This window comes from Sus scrofa, chromosome 15, assembly GCF_054392235.1.
Source record: "Sus scrofa isolate SSC_HxYL_T2T_F1_AM1 chromosome 15, Sscrofa_HxYL_maternal_Yorkshire_Landrace_v2.0, whole genome shotgun sequence".
Classification (NCBI taxonomy): domain Eukaryota; kingdom Metazoa; phylum Chordata; class Mammalia; order Artiodactyla; family Suidae; genus Sus; species Sus scrofa.
The window spans coordinates 32,540,013-32,562,766 of record NC_139397.1 but is presented as its reverse complement, the minus strand read 5'-3'; the positions used below and the strand labels follow the sequence as shown (position 1 = coordinate 32,562,766).

General features: G+C 37.3%; 1 protein-coding gene across 8 annotated transcripts in view; it reads right to left on the bottom strand.

The window, feature by feature from the left end:
* NCKAP5 (NCK associated protein 5) overlaps positions 1–22,754 on the bottom strand; it is a 1,198,715-nt gene that overhangs the window by 970,245 nt on the left and 205,716 nt on the right. The gene's annotated exons all lie outside the window — the stretch shown is intronic.

Here is a 22,754-nt window from a genome sequence, read left to right as displayed (position 1 = left end):
ATCTTGTCAAAATGCTGATTCTGATTCAGTGGGTCTTGGTAAAGGCTGAGGTGCTGCAATTCTAATAAGATGATGCTTCTGGTCTGTGGATTACACTTTTATAGTAAAAGCTCTGAAACCTAGAGAATTTATCTGTGCACATATAAGAATGAAATTCTAAGAATTTTCAGATGCTCAGTATTGCAAATTATTAGAGAAATGCAAATCAAAAGTACAATGAGGCACCACCTCATACAGAACAGAATGGCTGTCACTAATAAGCCTACAAATAGCATATGTTGTAGAGGGTGTAGAGAAAAGGGAACCCTCCTTCACTGTTGGTGGGAATGTAAATTGGTACAACCACTATGGAAAAGAGTATGGAGGTTACACAGAAAACTAAAAATAGAACTGCCATATGATCCAACAATCCCACTCCTGGGCATATATCCGGACACTATAATTCAAAAAGATACACACACTATTCACACTCAAAGCAGCACTATTCGCAATAGCCTAGTCATGGAAACAACCTAAATGTCCACTGACAGATGAATAAATTAAGAAGATATGGTATATACATACCACGGAATACTACTCAGCCATAAAAAATTAAATAATGCCATTTGTAGCAACATGGGTGGACCTAGAGATTATTATACTGAATAAAAATAAGTTGAGGAAGACAAATACCATATATCACTTATACATGGAATCTAAAATGTGGCACAAATGAACCTACCTAGGTTCATAAAGAACAGACCTCTGGTTGCCAAGGGGGAAGAGGGAGGGAGAGGGAAGGACTTAGGGGTTTGGAATTAGTAGATACAAACTATTACATTTAGAATGAATAAGCAATGGGGTCCTGCTATATAGCACAGGGAACTATATCCAATCTCTTAGTACAGACCATGATGGAAAATAATATACAAAAAAAGAATGTGTATACATATACATACATATATATATACACACATGACTGAGTCACTTTGCTATACAGTAGAAGTTGGCACAACACTGTAAATCAACTATAATTTTTAAAAATAAATTTAAAAAAGAATTTTTATAAGAAAGCTATGTTCATCAAGCTAGATATTATGACCTAGTTCTTGACAGAATCTAAGGTCCTTTTTGGACTATACAGTTTACTCATATAACATAATTCTTATGTTAACCTCTACTCAAAGTTGAAATCTCAGATCCTGAGGTTTAAAGATTTCTTCTGGGCCCTCTCTTCACCTACCCACCAATAGAATCATTACCTATTAATTAAAATAAACCTAACAAGTTTATTCAGTCATTTCTGGTAATTACTTGCATCTACCAGTGACAAAAGCTCACACCACCTTTAACAGCAGCCCATTTCACATTTGGGGTTTTTGCATGGTTAGAAAGTTTCAGTATGTCTCTCTGAGTTTCACCTATTTGGCAGAAGTGCCAACTTTTATTCTTTATTTCAGTGGAGTTGGTTGTCATTTTTCACCAGTGAGTATGGGATTGCCTGGTCTCTTTGTGCCTACCAATTACCAAATTGAGACAATTTCTATATATTCCTGGATCTGCATGGTGCTTTAAAATTCTTTATTTTCAATTAAAAAAATAAATACACTAAAAAGAACATAAAGTAACAAACATTCATGTACCCACCATCATATTTAACAAATATCTCACCATATTTGCTTTAATTAATCTTTTCTTTAAAAAAGAAAGAAAGCATCATAGACAGTGATTATCCCAGTAGCCACTATTCTGTAGTAGGAAATCATGAGTAATGTAATGTTCATGAGTTATATTTATACTACATGTTTAATGTGCATTTTTTAAAGTTTATATATATGGTATCATGCTTTCTGTATTCAGTTTTGACTTTTGTTTTTCCCTTACCATGACTACAATTTGTTTCCACTTAACATTTTATCAAGATTTATCCATGTCGATAAAAGCAGTCCTCATTTATTTTAAATATTTTAAGAATCCTAATAAATGTATTTGAGGACAGTTTATCTACCCAGTTACTAACAAATAGATATTTGTTCCCAACGTTTTGCTATCCACATTATAAACAATGCTGCTATGATCATTCTTATTCATGCATCCTTCTAAACAAAGACAGAAAAGTTTCTCTCTCATACAAAGAACTCACTGGATCATAACTTATGCATGTTCAGCTTACCAGGTAGTATAAATTACCCTCCAAAATAGTTATACTGTAGCAATTTGCACTTATATAAGCAATGTTAAAATCTCTGTTTTCCTCTGGTTTTTTACCATTTGATAGAACAATCTCACTTCTGGGTATGCAACCAAATGTAATAAACTCACTATCTCAAAGAAATATCTACATTCCCATGTTTACTGCAGTATTCCTTATTCACAACAGCTAAGACATGGAAACAATCTAAATTCCCATTAATGAATAAATAGATAGAAAAAGATGTGATATATATTTATATACATGGATAGAGACATAGCTAGGTTGATATCAATATCTGCTTATCTATCCTCATATTTATACCTAAATCTATATATATATCCAATAGAATACTATTCAGTCATAAAAAGAAGGAAATTTGGCCATTTGTGAGTACATTTGGCCATTTGGATGTAACTTGAGGGTTAAATTTCATTATGATAAACGAAATAAGTCAGAAGGAATATATGATCTCACTTTTACATGGAATCTATAGAAGCCAAAGTCATAGAATCAGAGAGTACAGTGACGGTTGCCACACCTGGAGAGTGGGGGAAATGCAGAGATATCGGTCAAAGGGTACATACTTCCAGTTATAAGATAAATACATTCTAGCAAACTAACATACATCCCAATGACTATAATTAATAACAATGTTTTGTATACTGGAAAGTAGCTAGAGAGTATACATTAAATATTCTCAACACACATGCAATGGTAATTATGTAAGGTTATGGAAGTCTTAACTAACTTAATTGTGGTAATCATTTTGTAATATATATACATGTATCAAGTCATTGCATTGCACAATGTTATATTCAATAATATCCCAGTAAAGCTTGGGGGAAAAAAGAAATGATGGGTTATTTGAGAGGTTGAATTGAAGGGAGTGAATCCACTTGATTATCATTTTCTTACATGTTCCTATATGAAAGTGTCACATCTAACAAGAAAACATTAGGTCAGGCACTCATCTGAGTCTTGAATCCTCCCTCTATTTTAGCTTTTTATTTTTAACTTTGTATCACCTCCCCAAATTCTTTTACATGTTTTCCTTATTTTTAATTTTTCTTCTTCCTTATTATAATTTTTTTCCTAATTGCTACCCTCCCTCCATAAAATTGTAATACCATAGATCTATTTATGTACTGCAGCCCTTTGGGGAACCACAAACAATTCTGATTACTAAATTTTTGTCCCAAGAACCAATTTTTGTCCTCATTGAGAATGTTTCTATCTAAATATATAAGATTCTCAGTTTTCTTTTGGGGGTAGGAAAGTCAACATGGTCTTTTTACATGAAGTAAGATTTAGGACTCTTATACAAGGTGGCCTTAGTGACAATGAGTTCTGAAATTTTTCTCTTGGGGGATACTCACTTGAAGAAGTGCCTTATGGGAAAAGTCAAGAAAAAAAGATGATTGGGTAAAGTTAGCAGCTGTAAACCCCAAAGGATAATAAATCAGGAATGTAATGTAAATGAGGGAAACTGGCCCTGGGGGAACTCTGTCCACATGGGTAACACACAGCTTGTCCAAAAAGGGCAGCTGCCATTCAACAGCAGCCAAAACCGCTAGACAGGAATGAAGGTCCATTTTATCAAACCCTTTGCTTTTTCAAGAGAAGACAGAAATTCAGATATTTTTGCAAAATCTCTCCATTTTAAAATATTGCTTAAATTTTTAAAATATATTTCATGAGCCAAAGAAAATTCATCTCAGAATTTGCAGCCTCTAAGCAACACAATTCTAAGTTTTGACTACACAAACCTCCCTCCTCCTCTAATATTTGATAATTATTTTTAAAATTTTGACAATTATAAGATTGTAGTCTTAAACATGAATGCAAAAACTAAGAGTAATTTAATTTCCCACACTCTCTTATGCAAATAGAAGAAATCTAAACTTTCTGCTCAAAGATAATTTATTATCCCTTTACATGAAGTCAAAATGTAGCAGCAATTATCCTAAGTTCTGAGAGAATAAAGGTTTTTTCTCTTCACTTTAAAATTAAAATATTACTTGGGTTACTGAATAACTTTTAGATATTCACATATGCCATTATAGCATGAAATTTAAAAGCCTTTCCTTCAAAGACAACTTTCTGTATTTCCTTCATTTAATAGATTCTCCAAGGTATATGAGTATATACTTCTGTAATCTTTTTATTATGTTTTTTTTACTCCATTGTTAGTTTTAGTATTTCTGTCTCATCCCCACAAAAAATAATTAAGGTCACATGCAGATATTTTGAAAGGCCACACTAATTACCTGAATTATGACTACATCTATACCTCATATTTTGCTGTGTAGATGGTTTCTGTGGGGCTTAGCAAATCTTGATACATTTTGGAAATTCAAATATCAGGTTTATATATCTGGCTCTGCTACTAACTACCAATATATCTTCAACAAATTAATTAAAATCTCTGTCCTCAGTTTCCTCATCTCACATATAAAGGTAAACAAATTAGGTACAATGAAGGCCAATTTTGGCCCTAAAATATGTTGATCTATAAAGCAACTTAAATAGATTAAAGCTTTTGGTTTTTAAATTCATTGCCTCTCTTTATTTTCAGCTTTATTGAAATATAATTCATATATATTATTGACCCATTTAAGTTGTACAGCTCAGTAACTGGGGGTAAATACACAAAATTGAGCAACCATCAACATAATCTAATTTTAGAACACTTTTGGAGTTCCTGTCGTGGCTCAGTGGTTAACGAATCTGACTAGGAACCATGAGGTTGCGGGTTCAATCCCTGGCCTTGCTCAATGGGTTAAGGATGTGGCGTTACCATGAGCTGTAGTGTAGGTTGCAGACATGGCTTGGATCCTGCATTGCTGTGGCTCTGGCATAAGTTGGCGGCTACAGCTCCAATTAGACCCCGAGCCTGGGAAGCTCCATATGCTGTGGGTGCGGCCCTAGAAAAGACAAAAAAATAATAATTTTAGAACACTTTCAACTTTTTTGTATGAACATTTTTTTTCATTTCTTTTGGAAATATACCTAGAAGTAGAATTGTTGGGTCAAGTGGAGACATATTAGCACCTTGAGGAACTGCCAACCTGTTCTCCAAAGTGGCTATACCATTTTTACATTCTCACCAGCAATATACTAGGGTTCTAATTTCTCTAAACCTTTGCCTACATTTGCTATTGTTGCTTTTTTTATTATGGCACTCTAGTGGGTGTGAAGGGCTATCTTGTTGTAGTTTTGATTTCCACTTCCCTAATGACTCATAATGTTTAGCATCTTTTCATGTGCTCATTGGCCATTCAGACATTTGCTCACTTTTTAATTGGGTGATTTGTCATTTTATTGTCCAGTTGTAAGATTTCCTTCTTTATTTGGCTTACAAGTCCCTTGTCAGATACACTCTGCAAATATTTTCTCCCATTTTGTGGGTTATCTTTTCATTTTTACAATAGTGTTCTTTGATGCACACGTATTTTTAATTTTACTGAAGTCAAAGGATTTTTTTTTTTTTGTCTTTTTGCTATTTCTTGGGCCGCTCCCGCGGCATATGGAGGTTCCCAGGCTAGGGGTCCAATTGGAGCTGTAGCCACCGGCCTACACCAGAGCCACAGCTACGTGGAATCCAAGCCGCGTCTGCAACCTACACCACAGCTCACGGCAACGCCGGATCGTTAACCCACTGAGCAAGGGCAGGGATCGAACCCGCAACCTCATGGTTCCTAGTCGGATTTGTTAACCACTGCGCCACGACGGGAACTCCCAAAGGAATTTTTTTAAGGCCACACCTGGCATATGGAAGTTCCCAGGCTAGGGGTCAAATCAGAGCTACATCTGCAGTCTACGCAATGGAGATCTGAGCCACATCTGTGACAAACAGCACAGGTTGTGGTGACACAGGGTCCTTAACTGAATGAATGAGGCCAGGGATCGAGCCCACATCCTCCCAGACACTATGTCAGGTTCTTCATTGAGCCACAATGGGAACTTCTATTTGTTTATTGTGATGCTAATGCTTTTGTTGTCATTTCCAAAAAACCACTGACAACTCCAAAGAAGTGAAGATCCTACTCCTATTATAAAAGTTTTATACTTTTAGCTTTTACATTCAGATCTATGATTTAGTTTGCATTACCTTTTGTGTATGATGTGAGGTAGAGGTCCAAATTAATTGTTTTACAAATTAGTTAAGATATCCAATTGCCCCAGTACTGTTTATTGAAAAGACTGTTCTTTCCTCCATGGAACTGCTTTGTTACCCTTGTCAAAAATCAATTCACCATAAGTGTGATGGTGTATTTCTATACCCTCAGTTCTATTTACCTGACATTTATTTCTAGGCTTAGGTCAGTACCACACTATACTGATTAATATAACTTTGCAGTCAGTTCTGAATTGGGTGCGTGAGTTTTCCGACTCCAGTCTTCATTTTCAAGATGGTGTTAGCTATTTTCTATATAAATATACCTTGTATTTCCATATGAATTTTAGCATCAGCTTATACATTTCCACAAAAAGTCAACTGGGGCTTTGATAGGGATTGCGTTAAGTCTGTAGATCAATTTGGGGAATGCTGTCATTTTAACAATGCTAAGCTTTCTGATCCATGAAAATAGGATGTCTTTCAACTTATTATCTTTTTTAAAAATTTCAAAAATGCTTTGTGTGTTTGTCTTGCAATTTGTTTGCTAAATTTATTCCTAGGTGTTATATTCTTTTGGTTATACATGAGGTTGTTTTCTTAATTTTGGATTGTTCATTGCACTGTATCCCTTTTAAGCTCTAAAATGAAAAACTAGGTCATACTTTATTCATTCTAACTTTGTGTGTGTGTGTGTGTGTGTGTGTGTATTTTGTTTTAAATGATGAATTCATTTTAATTTTAGTTCTAAGTAATATATTTATTACATTTCAATTTTTATTTTTTAATTTTATTTTAATTAAGTTGTAAAAATACTCATAAGAGTTGTGTAGAAAATGTGTGAATTGAAGTTAGGCTGGATGGCTGGCTTAGTCAACTAAATCATTTATAATTAATAGCAACAGACTGCATCATCTCCTCTTAGCACTCGCTGAACCCTTACTGAATGTACAACACTCACATTGCCTTAATGCCCACACTTCCTAGAAGCACATCTATCCCCATCAACAGGAAAACTGCATTTAACACCCATAACCTCAGGAAAACAGCTAAAAGCCTAACATAACTAAATACCCTCCTCATTTTTAGCTTATTGCTTTAAATAGTTTCATTTTTCCATTAAAGGGAGGATTTCTTTTGGATGTTAAACAAACAAACAAACCAATTGCTCCTCGAAGCTGAATTTCAATTATACTTCGCAGGACTTCAAACCTTTCCAAAGCTTTTGCCACTGCCTTGTAAAATTATGCTGAGTTGTTGAAGACATAAAATGCAATCTATATATATTGGAGAAAAAGTAAGATACATTTTGATTACTATGTCTTTTCCTGGCAAATATGACATGAATTCCAATGGAAATAATCACATTATGTCAGTGGGTCTTGAAAACTTTGAGGATGGGAGGTAGGTAAATACACAACACCCTGAAAAAATACAGACATTTATTACAGACACATTTTTGTACACAATTTTAAGGATTTATGGTTACTCTGAAGCCCAGCAATGGATAAGAACTTCCCATTAAATAATACCTGAGAAAGATAAACTTCCCATTAAATAATACCTGAGAAAAGATAAATAATTGTTTTAGATTTATATATTCACTGTTTATATTACACACACAATCTCTATAAGGTCCTGGGCCTACTGAGTTCTGGGTGTAGAGGCACACAAAAATGAGAATGAGTTTGACACCTAGTATATATTAGGTATTAAAAGATTTCCATAAGTTTTGCAGCCAAAATGTAGCAGGCCACATTCAAGAAAAGGGGTTACTCAAACGTGAAAGATGGTTGGTATAAACTAATTACTACCCAAGGCTATAAATAATATAGGATATTGTGATCTGCACAGCAAAAGGAAAGACTGTTCCAAAAACAAGACCGAAACAAGTCATTTGTTAGCTCAGTTTTATCTGAGAAGTGCCCAATTTTATACTACTGAATGGATTCCAGTCACTCATATAACACCTAGTTCTGGACTGGATGTCTAATAAGCCTTCTGGACTCTTTCACAAATCTTCTAGATGGAGAGGAGTATGCGGAGAAAAGGGGGAAATATACACATTCAAGATGAAATGGAAATTTTAAAGTACATGAAAACTAAGTAGAGAACCAAATTTTTAAAATAAGAGAATTCACTGACAAAGAAAATTATCAGAAAAATGAAAATCAAAAGCACAGGGAGATATCACCTCACACCTATTAAAATGGGTAATATATGGGCTTATGATAAATTCATCTATGATGAAGGAGGCAAGACTATACAATGAAAATAAGATAGTCTCTGATAAGTGGTGCTGGGAAAACTGAACAGCCACATGTGAAAGAATGAAATTAAAAAATTCTCTACCACTATTCACAAAAATAAACTCAAAATGGATTAAAGACCTAAATGTAAGACATACGATACTATAAAACTACGATACTATAAAACTCTCACAAGAGAACATAGGCAGAACACTCTTGACAGATATCACAACAGTATTTTTGTGGATCCATCTCTTAAATCAAAGGAAATAAAAACAAAAATAAACAAATGGGACCTAATTAAACTTAAAAACTTTTGCACAACAAAAACCATCAACAAAATGAAAAGATAGCCTACTGAGTAGAAAAAAATTTTTGAAAATTATGACCAATAAGGAGTTAATGTCCAACATATATAAACAATTCATACAACTCAATATTTAAAAAACAAACAACCCAATTAAAATATGGGCAGAAGAATTAAATAGACATTGTTCCAATGAGGAAATGCAGATGGCCAATGAGCACATGAGAAGATGCTCAACAGTGCTCATCATCAAGGAAATGCAAATCAAAACCACAATGAGATATCATCTCACATGTGTCAGAATGGCTATCATCAAAATGACCATAAATAACAAGTGTTGGTGAGGATGTGGAGAAAAGGAAACCCCCGTACATAGCTGGTGAGGATGTCAATTGGTGCAGCCACTATAGAAAACAGTATGTAGGTTTCTCAAAAAACTAAAAATTAGACCCACTCTTGGGTCTATACTGGGGGAAAAAAAAAAACATTAACCTGAAAAAATATATGCATCACAATGTTTATAGCAGCATTATTTGCAATAGCCAAGTTATGGAAGTAAGCTAAGTGTCCATCAACAGATGAAGGAAAAATGAAATTTTGCCATTTGCAGCAACATGGGTATAATTGGAGGACATTATGCTAAATGAAGTAAGTCAGACAAAGAAAGACAAATATATGACATCACTTCTATGTGGAATCTAAAAAATAAACAAACAAGTTAACATAACAAAAAAAGAAGCAGACTCAAAGATCTAGACAACAAACTAGTGGTTACCAGTAGGGAGAGGGAAGGGGGGAAGGGAAAAATAGGGGTAAGGAGTTTAACAGGTACAAATGATTAGATATAAAATAAGCTACAAGGATATATTTTACAACATGGGAAATACAGCCAATATTTTATAATAACTATAAATAGAACATAACCTTTAAAATTTGTGAATCACTATATTGCATACCTGTAACATATAATATTTTATAGCAATTATACTTCAATAAAAGAAAAAAATAATAACTGTTATAATTTTAGGAGAAAGCTTTTTTATCAAAAAGGCAAAACAACAAGAAGTGTTGGCAAAGATGTGGAAACATAAATTGGTACAGTCACTGTGGAAAATAATAGAGGTTCCTCAAAAAATTAAAAATAGAACTACCATAGGATCCAGCAATCCAATGTCTAGGTATATATCCAAAGGAAATAAAATCTCTATACCAAAGAGATGTCTATATTCCCATGTTTGTTGCAGAATTATTCACAATAGTGAAGAATCTAAAAATATCAAACTCGAAGTTCCCTGGTGGACTAGTGTTTAAGGACGTGGCATTGTCAATTCTGTGGCATTGGTTCAATTCCAGGCCCAGGAACTTCCACATGCCACAGGAGCAGCCAAAAACAAATAAAGTAAATAAATATAAAAATTTTAAAATTATAAAATTCAAACTCATAAAAGTAGAGATTAGAATAGTGGTATCCAAGGACTGGGGGGTGACAGAAACAGGGACATACTGGGCAAAGGGTACAATGGTCCAGTTATAGGATAAATAAGTTCTGGAGACCTAATGCACAGCTTGGTGACTATAATTAACCATACTATATTGTGTACTTGAAATTTGCTAAGAGAGTTGATCTTGAGTGTCTCACCAAACACACACACACAAATCATAACTATATGAGGCAATGTATATGTATATTAGTTGATTATGATATTCATTTTACAATGTACATTATATATCAAAACATCACATTGTATACCTTAAAATATATCAGTTTATGTTTGTCAGTATATCTCAATAAAGCTAAAAAAAAAGAATACATAAAAATCAAAATGTAAAAATGGAAGAGTATTTATAAAAAGAATGAGAAATTGTGATATAACAATAGGCAAGTAAAAGATACAAACAAGTGGGTATAAAAAAGAATCTATTATAAATCTAGAAAAAAAAATCATGGTCTGAAATAAAATGCCAAAACCAAGATAGTCTAACAAGATAAAGAGAAAATTAATGAACTCATTAAAAATTGTAATAATGAATTCACCTAGAATACAGCACATAGAAAAAGTTGGAGATGGGAAACATTGTAATTATTCTTCCATAGTACCATTTTTGAAGACTACACAGCATCTCATTGATCGTATGAACCATCTTGTATTTTACTCATCCCTATTTATTAACCATTTAAGTGGTTTCCAATTTTTTGTTATAGGTATTAACTTTGTGAACACCAAGGATATTTTGCTTCAGGTGAAGCGATGACTTCAGAGATTTGTTAAAAGTCCTCCACCACTTCCCTTTCATTCCACACCATCCCATTTTCCCACCCACTTACTATTGTCTCCAACTCAAGCTTCAAAAATGCCGCCATGTTTGGGAGTCCCAGCCCCTGTTTACTGTTCTCCTTTCCTCCCTGTTTGTGGCCATAACCAAGAATGGAGACAAACTTCACGTGGATTTCCTGGACGTCCTTATGCTGTGATTCTCATCCTGCCATCATTTTAACAGTCCATTTGGATAGCCATGTGTTATGATTCTTATCTTCCGAAAGTGCTTGACCTCTGGAAACTTTAACTCCCAGTTACTCCCTTTAAGACAAAACCTCATGGTTGTTAGTTCTGAGGGAAGTATTGGCTGAAGTAAAATCAGGGGCTTGAGAGCTATTCAGATCTGGTGTTATAATATCATATAAGTTGAGTCTCAACTTTGCTCATGTATAAAATAGAAATCACACTACTACACCACAGGTAGGATGACAAGGCTGCTTATATCAAAAGGTTGCTTTAAGGATTCAGTGAGGTAGCTCATGTGATGTACTTAGCAAAGGACAAAGCACATAGTAAGAGTTCACGAAATGTCAGCTATTACAAGGTCTTACTGTATAGCACAAGGGACTCTACTCAGTATTTAACAATAACCTATAATGGAAAAGAATCTGAAAAAGAATCTATGTATGTGTCTATGTATATATATAGACACACACATGTATATAATATATACACCCATATGCATATACACACACATATATATACATACATATGTATATGTATAACTAAGCCACATTGCTGTATACCAGAAACTAACACAACATTATAAATCAACTATATTGGAATTTTAAAAAGAATTGTCAGCTATTAAAATTATCCATATAAAATTACCATTTTTGTAGGTCCCTGATATTTTTCACATCCAATATTATTATTTTAATTCATTATTATCACTGTGGATGTCCAGAAATGAACTGACATCAGCATCAAAACCTATAGTCTTTTGACCATCCTCATGCTCCTGGGCCCTCAGTCATCTCCCCTGTATCCATCCTAGACCCCAGGATCTGTTCATACGCTCCTTCATGAAAACATATTTCTTATCTGCCTTAAAAATTCTTCACCCAGGTTTCTACTGGAGTGGGGACTCATGAGTAAATGACAGGTGTTTAATGTCTATCTTTTCCACAAGTGTTTATACCCTAGAATTAGGACAACAGCTCACTCATAGAGTTACCCCCAAACCCAGGGCAGAATGTTTGGGATCAGCTCCACTTGTTTGCCATAAAATTAAACTCCTGAGCAAGGGAGGTCTTTGCAAATAACTTATGCTGCTTCATGCCTCCTTAGAAGTGGCTGGTGATTTGTATCTCAAATTCAACATTACCATGTGTGTAAACTGTGACTCCACCAGAGAAAAGCCGAGATGCTATTCCTCTTTTATATTACCTTGGGTTACCTCAGCTTAGTTATCTGGAAAAAATAAATCCCTTTCTCATAATCCCATGAAATGTTCTTTCAGAATATCTCTTCTGACTAAAATATATATAAATAAAGATACATGTATATACACATACACACACAAGTAGATCTTTCTTAATAGGAATACATGAATATGTTCTCAAAATAAAAAGTTTAAAACTATATAGAATCCAATTTGGAAAACAACAAAATCTTCCTTTTCACACACTCCCAAATCTTATCCTCTCAATTAGGGGGGAAAAAAGCAACTAATGATTTGTTATCTTTTTAGAACATTCTCAGGTCATTGATATACATATATGGACATATTTATATGTAAGGTTTTAAAAAACATAAATGATACCCAATTCTGCATATTTTTTGATGACTTAATTTGTTTTCATTTAGTAAGATATCAAAGAAGTCTTACAATGTGAGGATATAAATAGCAAATAGCTCTTTGTTTTTGTTTTTTCTTTTTTCTTTTTTTGGCTGCTCCCTGGCATGTAGAAGTTCTTTGGGCAGAGATTGAATCTGTGCCACTGCAGTGACAACACAAAGCCCTTAACCACTAGGCCACAGGAAACTCCCTCCTTTGTTCTTATAATGGCTACACAAGCTCTGTAATATGGATGGAGTGGTCATTTGTTTCATTCTTCCACCACTGGTGAACATGTAGACTGTGAACAACTAATCCTTATTACAAAGGATGCCACAATGTGCCACCTTGTGCATGCCACTTCATTCACACAGGTGAACTATTTTCTGGGATAAAGTCCCCCTGAGTTTCTATTACTTTAAATTGACTCCTGTGTCTGCTGTGTCCCAGTAATTACTTATATCTCTGATTCAGAAAGGCAGAAATGGATGCCTACAGGTTCCCAGAAATGTAACTATCAGCCTTCAGAACAAAATTCATATCTCCCTTAAAGTATACCCTGCCTAGTTAAGAACTCACTTTCAGGTCATTCTGTATCATTAACCCAGAACACTCGCGCCCTGGTTCTTCAGTGCTGTTAACCACGACCTCCCAGTGAGAGTAAGTTTTGAGAGTTCTGAAAGTCTGATTAAAGAAGACAGCACTTGTTTGACCCTGGGCAATGAGGGCTTATGCAAAGTCCTGATCAGGTTTCGGGAAGGATGCACACACCCCTGTGGGACTTCAAGACCTCTTCAAGGAGACACAACTCAAAGCCTCTGGCCAAGACAAGAATTATCAGACCCTTATCATCATGCTGCTGTCTCACTATAATGCCACACACCCCACTTTTCAGCCACTTGGCCCACTCCTTCCTACCTCTACTAAGAAAAGTATGTGGCCCACTACTCACTGCACCCCTATAGGGGAAATATAGGTCTCCAACCAACCAGCAAGTGTATTGGAAGACCCCATCTTTCCCCTTTGTCTCTAGGCTACAAAAACAGATATGACAAATCCCTGGGTCAGCTATCCCTGATTATCAAGAAGTCAGCCCTCTGTGTTAACAGCATCTCTTGTCTCAATAAAGTTGTCTTGCTTTGCATCTGGAAATTCTTCTTCTGATCTATGTGCACAGGCCATGACCCCTCCCCCTCTGCCCCCCAAAATAGACATGGAACCAAATACAGAAGCCAGCTGTAGAGAATTTGAAGCTAAAATCATCTTTTTCTTCATCCAATTTTCTTCATTATCTATTACAGAATATTAAACCTTTTTCTTAATTGATCTAGGCAAAGCTTTCTGCTTGTTCCTGTTTGAGGTCATTGTGGCGAGAAATACCGTAATAACTGAGTTGGATTGCCTAATCACAAGATGGCAATTCCCAGAATGAGATTCTGCACCCAGAGCTGCTCTATCAAGCAAACTGACCAATACACTTCCTCTGCACTTCCCATGCCCATGGTTAGCACAGGTTTAATAATTGGAAGCCAAGACATAGAGTGAAGCTCGTGATGGAAACTGTAAGGCAGGTGTGGTCTCTAAAAAGATGTGGTTTTTGGAGTTCCCAGGCGGCCCAGCAACTTTAGGATCCCAAGTTGTTACTGCTGGGACTCAGGTTACTTACTACTGTGGCATGGGTTCGATCCCTGGTCTGGGAACTTCCACATACTGTGGGTGCAACAAATCAATCAATCAATAGATAAATAAATAGATCTATAGATAAACAGATTGATAAATAAATAAAAGGCATATTATTAAAAAGTAAAAGAAGAGTTCCCTTCGTGGCTCAGCAGTTAATGAACCCGACTAGGATCCATGAGGATGAGGGTTCGATCCCTGGCCTTGCTCAGTGGTTAAGGATCTGGCATTGCCAAGAGCTGTGGTGAGGCTGCAGGCACAGCTCAGATCCTGTGGGGCTGTGGCTGTGGTGTAGGTCAATAGCTGTAGCTCCAATTCAACCCCTAGCCTGGGAACTTCCAAATGCCACAACTGCGGCCCTAAAAAAAGGCAAAAAAAAAAAAAAAAGAAAGAAAAAGAAAGAAAAAGACGTAGATTTGTTTTAGTTAATCGGCATCATGGTTGTTTGATGGTTTGGTTGGCTGCCTGTAGGCTCTGCTGTTCCACAAGGGCAGCCTTGCTGTCCAGAGATCTTTAGTCATGACCATACTGAGCACCTCTATAAGCGAGATGCTAGCTCTAAGAACATATACTGCATAATGCTTCCATCAGCTGTCACTGAGCATGCATCTGAGAAAAAAAGGCTGAAACATTTTGAGTCATGTGTGAGAATTCTGTGTTCTTACAAGGACATAGGGTGATGTGGGGAAGAGAGGCAGAATTCTATAGTCCAGACACTTATCTTGGAAAAGATTTATAATGGCTTAAGTATAACCACACTGATATTGCAGAAAATGGCACAAAAAACCTCTCCATCATGTAAAAAGTACTTTTGATTTTAGTAGAAGAAAAGATGAATGCCACTAGTTAAAATGCCTCAGAATTATTTTGGTTTTGGGTACAGTGCCTTCTAAGTTCTATTGGTTTAATTTGAAAATCTGAAGATGTATAAAATAACATTGTTTTTGACTAATGGAAATGGCAAAAACAGAAACCCCAAAACTCAAATGCACATACACTCATATGCATACACACACACAGCCTATTTTACCATGCCCATCTAGCCAGTTCAGAGTCAAATACATTCTTAACAAATATATTCAACAGAAAGCCAATGACAGAAGAAAAAAAAAAGTTCCTCACTGAAGAGAATCTGAGAATTAAGTAAAAAGATTTGCAGAAAGGACAAGTAGAAAGAGACAGGGGCTCATCATTGCCCAAGAGATTACATATTTTTCAAACAGCAGAAAAGGCTTAAAAAGTGAATTTAGAGAAGTGCAATTTATCAGTTTTTCCACAAAGTCTGTCTCTGTAGAACTTCCCTAGAGCGTTCTTCAGCTCTGTATGACAAACCTGCTTCCACAGGCAATTATGTTCCCCTCACCAAACACAGCTTGCACGGTAACATTTCCCGTGATATCACAGCTTTGTGCTTGGGCACAAGGGCATGGAGGCCATCCTAAATGTAGCACATTTAATGGAGCTATAGAGGGGGAAAGGGCAGGGTCCAAGGATTGAGCCCCTCCTCCCCACCCCACACCCACACCTCCAGCACTGTGTCTCAAATATGCCTGTTCAGTGAGCCAGGAGGTTCAAAAAATAATACACCTCAATGGAAAGCCATTTTAGGCATTTTGTCTTGAACGAGACAAAGAGTCCTCCTATTAATTCTGAAGCTTTATCTATGCATTGTGCCAGCTTTGAATGCTTGAGTCCAGGAAAAAGAGCAATTCTTTGTTCAGTGTTTCAAAAGATAGGAGAAGGGGTGGGGGAGGGGCTGGAAGGAGACAAGGTGAGGGCAGAAAGGAGAGGAAGGAACACTACTTGTAACCTTTTCTTATCGGTCCAGCCATCAGTCTCTAATTTTCTGAACACCGTTTCTAGATGCCCCAGTTTTACAAGGTGTGGTGAGGGTGTGAAGGAAGGATGAGCTAGCATCCCTAGTTTAGCAAGTTTTACTTTCTGTTGCCAGGGAAACCAAATTTAAGTGCATTAGGGTATTAGGGAAGGGGACACTGGTTTTGTGTTTATTTCCAATCTTATTCCCCCCTGCAATGATTTGTGATTACTTACAGAAATATACACAAAAGGAGAATGATAAAATAATTAAGGAAGTAAAGCCAAAGGGAAGATACAAGAAGAAAAATAATAAAGCCAGAGTTAAGATTAACTAGAAAAATGTACAATATGCTATCTAGGCTAGAGGTGATCTCTAGATTTGGCATAAAGGTTTGGGAGCCTCAAGCACAGGCAGGAAGTAACACAGGACACTACATACAGAGCTGACACTAGGTAATAGTGCAAGGCAACTGTTGCCAAACCTGGCTGCTCTGCCACATCACCTGGGAAGATTGGCAAAATCCAATAATGAACCAGACTTCCTAGAGAAGGCAGGGAAGGAGGGAATGCTGGGAATGTGCATCTTTAAAAACCTCCCTGAGGGGGAGGGAGTGGGAGGGATCGGGAGCTTGGGCTTATCAGACACAACTTAGAATAGATTTACAAGGAGATCCTGCTGAATAGCATTGAGAACTTTGTCTAGATACTCATGTTGCAACAGAACAAAGGGTGGGGGAAAAAATATAATTGTAATGTATACATGTAAGGATAACCTGACTCCCTTGCTGTACAGTGGGAAAATAAAAAATAAATAAATAAATAAAAAAATAAAAACCTCCCTGGAGTTCCTGCTATGGCACAATGGGATTGGTGGCATCTTGGGAGCCCTGGGATGCAGCTTTGATCCCCAGCCGGGTGCAGTGGGTTAAGGATCCGGCATTGCTGCAGCTGCGGCTTAGGTTGCAACTGAAGCTTGAATCTGATCACTGGCCTGGGAACACCATATGCTGCTGGGTGGCCAGAAAAGTAAACAAAGAAAAACCCTCCCTGAAGTGATTATGATGCCAGTAGCCCTCAGACTGGGAACCCCAGCTGTACGGGTTTAGAAATTAAAAAAAAAAAAAAAAAACTTTGAAAATCAGATTGTAAGAATTATGGAGGACGTAGAGCTCAAGCTGAGCCTCTAAATTCAGATGGCATTTAAAGAAGTGGATATTCTAAGACCTTCCACTTAGAGGTAAAGGCATGAGCTAAATGACAGAGGCAGGAGGGAGCCTAATGCCCTGGTTCCCCTGAGTAGGTGCCAGGGGTCCTAGGACACTATTGAATTTATTCCTTAATACAGTCAATTGTAATTAAATCACAAAGGAATTAAAGAGGCCACATACACTACAAATAACAGTTAAAACAGAGATAGAATGAAAATATATATATTAATAATCTATTGCTGAGTAAAAAATTGAGTGGCTTAAAAATAATACACATTTATTATCTCACAGCTTCCATGGATCAGGAATCTGAGAACAGCTTACCTGGGACCTCTGTTCAGGTCTCACCAGGTAAGCAGGCCTGAGGTCTCATCTGAGGCTTAGAGTCTTCTTCTGAGCTCTGGTGGTCATCAGCGGAATTTATTTCCTTACATCTATAGAATGCATGGTGACTTGCTTTTGCAGGGTTAGGCAGGAAACTCTCAGAGGGTTACAATCACTGACCTCTAGATTCACTTTAAGGGGCTTGTCTGATTAGGTCAGGCCTACTCAAGAAACTCTCCTTTTTTTATTAACTCAAAGTAAACCAATTAGGGGGCTTTAATTACACTTGCAAAACTCTCCCCACCTTTGCCATACTATATAACCTAATCATGTATCAATCATATTCTCAGGTACTGCCCACACCTAAGAGGGTGTATAAGAAAGGGATGGCCTCTTAGGATCCATCATAAAATGCTGTCTACCACCAAGTGCAAAGATGAGAGAATGAAAAATTCCAAATTTGCAGGATATATGAGCAAAGAGAGCACTTGTAATTAAACATGTAAATTTGGCTCTGAGCTTCTTGGCAGTTGAGGTCAAAAGGAGACACGACCCAACTTCTTAGTTCTCTCAGATCAGGTCCTAATACCAAATTAGACAAGAAAGTCTCATGTCTTTACATAGGCATCATAAAATGACAAGCATCAAGATAAAGTGAGAGAAATAAGAGTTAGGTGGAAGTTGATCCCAAATAACGCTTCCAAGGTAGAGTTATGTGTTTGTCCCTCCCTACCAACTTACCCCCATACCTTGGGGAATTGGCAATGATGGGAACCAAGTTCAGTGAGGCTTGGTTGATACCAGGTACCAGAAGGAACCTATAACAGAGATTAACCATGACAAGGCACCATGGATTGGTCCAGGGGAAGAAAGAATACTAACATGCAAACAAAGTAAAGTTAGAATCAGAGGGCTCCAAAGCGTGGAAGAGACAGGAGCAAAAGTTTGCACCTGACACAGCCTCTGATGAGTCTTGCAGAAATGTTGCCTTGTCCTTGTTCCCTTATAAGCATCCTCTGGCCCCAGGGCATCTTGCAGTCATCCCTGTATCTCTTAGCTGATCAAATTTCTCTGCTCTGTTTTCTGGTGCTCATAACTGGTTCTAAGCATGCAGAACTGTGAACTGTGTCAACCTGTGTTCCATTTGCTCTCTAAAATATACCTGTGGCTACATGCAAACTATTCCTTCCTCCATGTACTAATACTTTGCCTCTTTTGGTGACCCTACTCAATCCCTCCACTTCCTGCTCAATCCCACATACCTGTCTCCTTTCCTTGCATGGCCTCTGCTCTCATTCACAGAATTGGCACTGACTTTGTTATCACTCCTGTTTACTCCCATCTGGTCTCCTACCATCTCACTATCTAGTCCAGGGCAGTGACAGCTCTTAACCTCATTCATCTTTTGCTTTCCATAGAGCTTATTCATTTAGATTTACAAAGTCTATAGATGGAAGAGGCCCTAGAATCCTGCAGCTCACCTTCCTTCTAGATGAAGACCATTCCATCAATCTCTGATCACTTCTAGAGACAAAGAACTTGTTCATAATGTTTCAATTTCTAAGAATTCCAAATGATCAAAAATTCTGCCTAATATTAAGCCATAAATGCTTAACTTATTTTTTCTTTTCCTTTTACAACTCCTGTGGCTCCATGCACATGGAAGCTACGTGCAGCATATGGAAGTTCCCCGCCTAGGGGTAGAATCAGAGCTGCAGCTGCTGGCATACGCCACAGCAAGAGCAACACCAGATCCATCCACATCTGTGACCTAAACCGAAGCTTGCTGCAATGCTGGATCTTTAACCCACTAAGTGAGGCCAGGGATTGAACCCTCATCCTCATAGAGAAAATATTAGGTCCTTAACCAATTGAGTCACAACAAGAACTCCATTTCTCTTTAACTTCTACCCTTAAGTAGTAGTGGAAGCAGTATTCTCTGGAGTAGATTAAAATATCACCTTTACCTTCAGATACTGTTAGTGGGAATATCATTTGGTACGACCACCTTGGGAAATTATTTCTCAGTATCTGCTAGATTCCCTGTGAGGCAGCAACCACACACACGTACCAGATACATGTATATTTGTTCACCAAGGGGTGTGTCCTGGAATATTCAGAGCAGCATTATTCATAATGGCCCAAAACTCTCCAAATGCCCACCAACAGTAGAAAGGATATATTATAATCACACAATGAAATACTAAACAAAAAGAGCATGAAAATTCTACAATATGACCACAGTAAAATGGATGAATCATGCAAATACAATTTGAATGAAAAAAATTACACAAATTGGGTGAGCCCACTCACATAAAGTGCAAAAACAGAATTAATCTATGCTACTGCCAAGTCTTCATGCTGAATACCAGAGGGTTGTGACTAAAAGAGAATTGAGGAGGGTGCTGGTGAGGTGCTAGTGATATTTCTTGGTCTGAGAGCTGGTAATACAGGTGTATTCACTTTGTAAAAATGTATCAAGCAGTAAACGTATGTGCACTTATCTGCATGTATGTTACACTTACAAAAAAACTTTTCTTAAATCCTCTTCCTCCACCAAATAACCTGAGTAAATCAAATTTCTTTAACCATTTCTTATGGATATGGGTTGGAGATTAAGATCCTGATCATCTACTTATAAATACTTTTAATTTGGCAAAGCTCTCATCATTCATTTGGAATTTAATCATATTAATTACAGTGTTCTTTAAATGTCTCATAGGAGGCTAATTCCTTTCTTCCAAAATGATGTGAACCCCATAAAAATGGGTATTCCCCCTTTTTTGTCTTTTTAGGCTGAACCCACAGCATATGGAGGTTCTTAGGGGTCCAATCGGAGCTGTAGCCACAGCAACTTGGGATCTGAGTCGTGTCTGCGGAATGTGGGATCCTTAACCCACTGAGCAAGACCAGGGATTGAGTTCATGTCCTCATGGATGCTAGTCCAGTTTGTTAAACCACTGAGCCATGACAGGAACTCTGGTATTTTTCCTTTTGATTTTCTAGCAGCACTTATATTCTCAGAGTCCCCTGCATGCTCAGAAAATACTTTTTCCCTCTTTCTTGGAAAGTACAGATAAAACAGATCAAATTGACAAGGGGTCTGTTTGATAAAACAACCTAAGTCTTTTCTTCCCCCCCCAATTAAAGACAATACTAATTTATCCATTGAAGCCAGTAATTGCTCTCTTCCCACAAGTTCATCTAAGGATTGACTTTGTCCTGATTTGTGAGCCCTTTTCAGATGTTTCTGGATGGCGAGGCAGGGATAACTGTTTAGCAGACCTTTCTAAAATGCTGATTCAGTATTTCTTATGTTCATTCCCCTTATCTTCATCAAAAATAAATTGACCTGATGCCTGAACTCCTTCCTTGTAATTTTTTTCTTCTCGAGGAAAGAAAATATTACTTTGGACACTAGAAAGAAGTATTCTTACCCATGAAAAGTTAATGGCATCCTCCTTTCTGATGGGCTAAACAGAAGGCGAGATGAATTAAGCTCTGGAAGACACACCCCATCTCTAACAGAAGGAGAGAATCCTGGGTTCTCAATAATGGAATGAAAATAACGCTTTTGATGTCGATAAGGCTTCTGGCTGATAACTTATCTTTTCAGAGCAAATACTGCCAAGGAAATCTCCAGACATTCATATCATGAATGTTCATTCTCTCTCTACTTATATACTCATTTACACTGTTGGCACCTGGCATGCTCGATTGCTGAACAAGACAAGGTTTGTAGACCTTTCTTTTCCAGCTTTGCAATTTTTTTTCTTCTTTTTTGGTCTTTTTAGGGCTGCACCTGTGGCATACAGAAGTTCCCAGGCTAGGATCTAATTGGAACTATAGCTGCCTGCCTACATCACAGCCACAGCAACTCCAGCTCTGAGCCAGGTTTCCAATCTACACCACAGCTCACAGCAGCACTAGATCCTTGGCCCACTGAGCAAGACCAGGGATCAAACCCGTGTCCTCATAAACCTGGCCAGGTTCGTTTATGCTGAGCCATGATGGGAACTCCTGCAATTTTTTTTCCAATAGAATGTGTATGGGCATCAGTCACTTCCATGGACAAATGGTTAAGAGAGAGACAAGTTCCCTAACTATAGTCATATTTCTGTCACCTGGTTGCCTTTATAACCAATGGGTCTAGCACAACTAGACTCATTTCAGGTTCTGGAGAGACAGAGAGAGACAGGGAGAGAGGAAGAGTGACAGAGAGAGAACGTGAAATTATGAATCTGCAAAAATTCTTACCCAGTCCATTGAGGAACTCCCTCTAGAAAGTTGAAGACACATGTCAGTTCTTTATAAAGATCATACAAAACAGAAGGAAAATCTAAGAAAGCTACTCATGCAAAAACTATTTAATCAAAGAGGAAAGACAATTATAACATATGTTAATCTTCTGCAGAGGTTATAATTAAATGCTTTGGAGAACCACCCTTTTCAGGGTGATCCTCCAACATCTGTTGTGAAGACACATGGCACTGTGCAGTGACAAATCACTTCAGCACTTGGGGGACTTCTGGGGACCTCAGGCACTGCCAGGGTCCTTGTGCTTGAAGCCCAGACCCACCCCCACTGTCCTGTAGGACGTGCTTTGCTCCTGAGTGCTCTTCCAGATTGTCCCTGCTGTGCGTCACACTGCAGTCACCATGCGTTCAAACAGGATCTCGGGGCCAGAAGTGGTCTTGTGACTATCTGATCCCTTTCCCTTCATGTTTGCAGATGGGGCTACTTGATCCTACCTATGTCCTAGAGCTGGCTTGCCCTACAG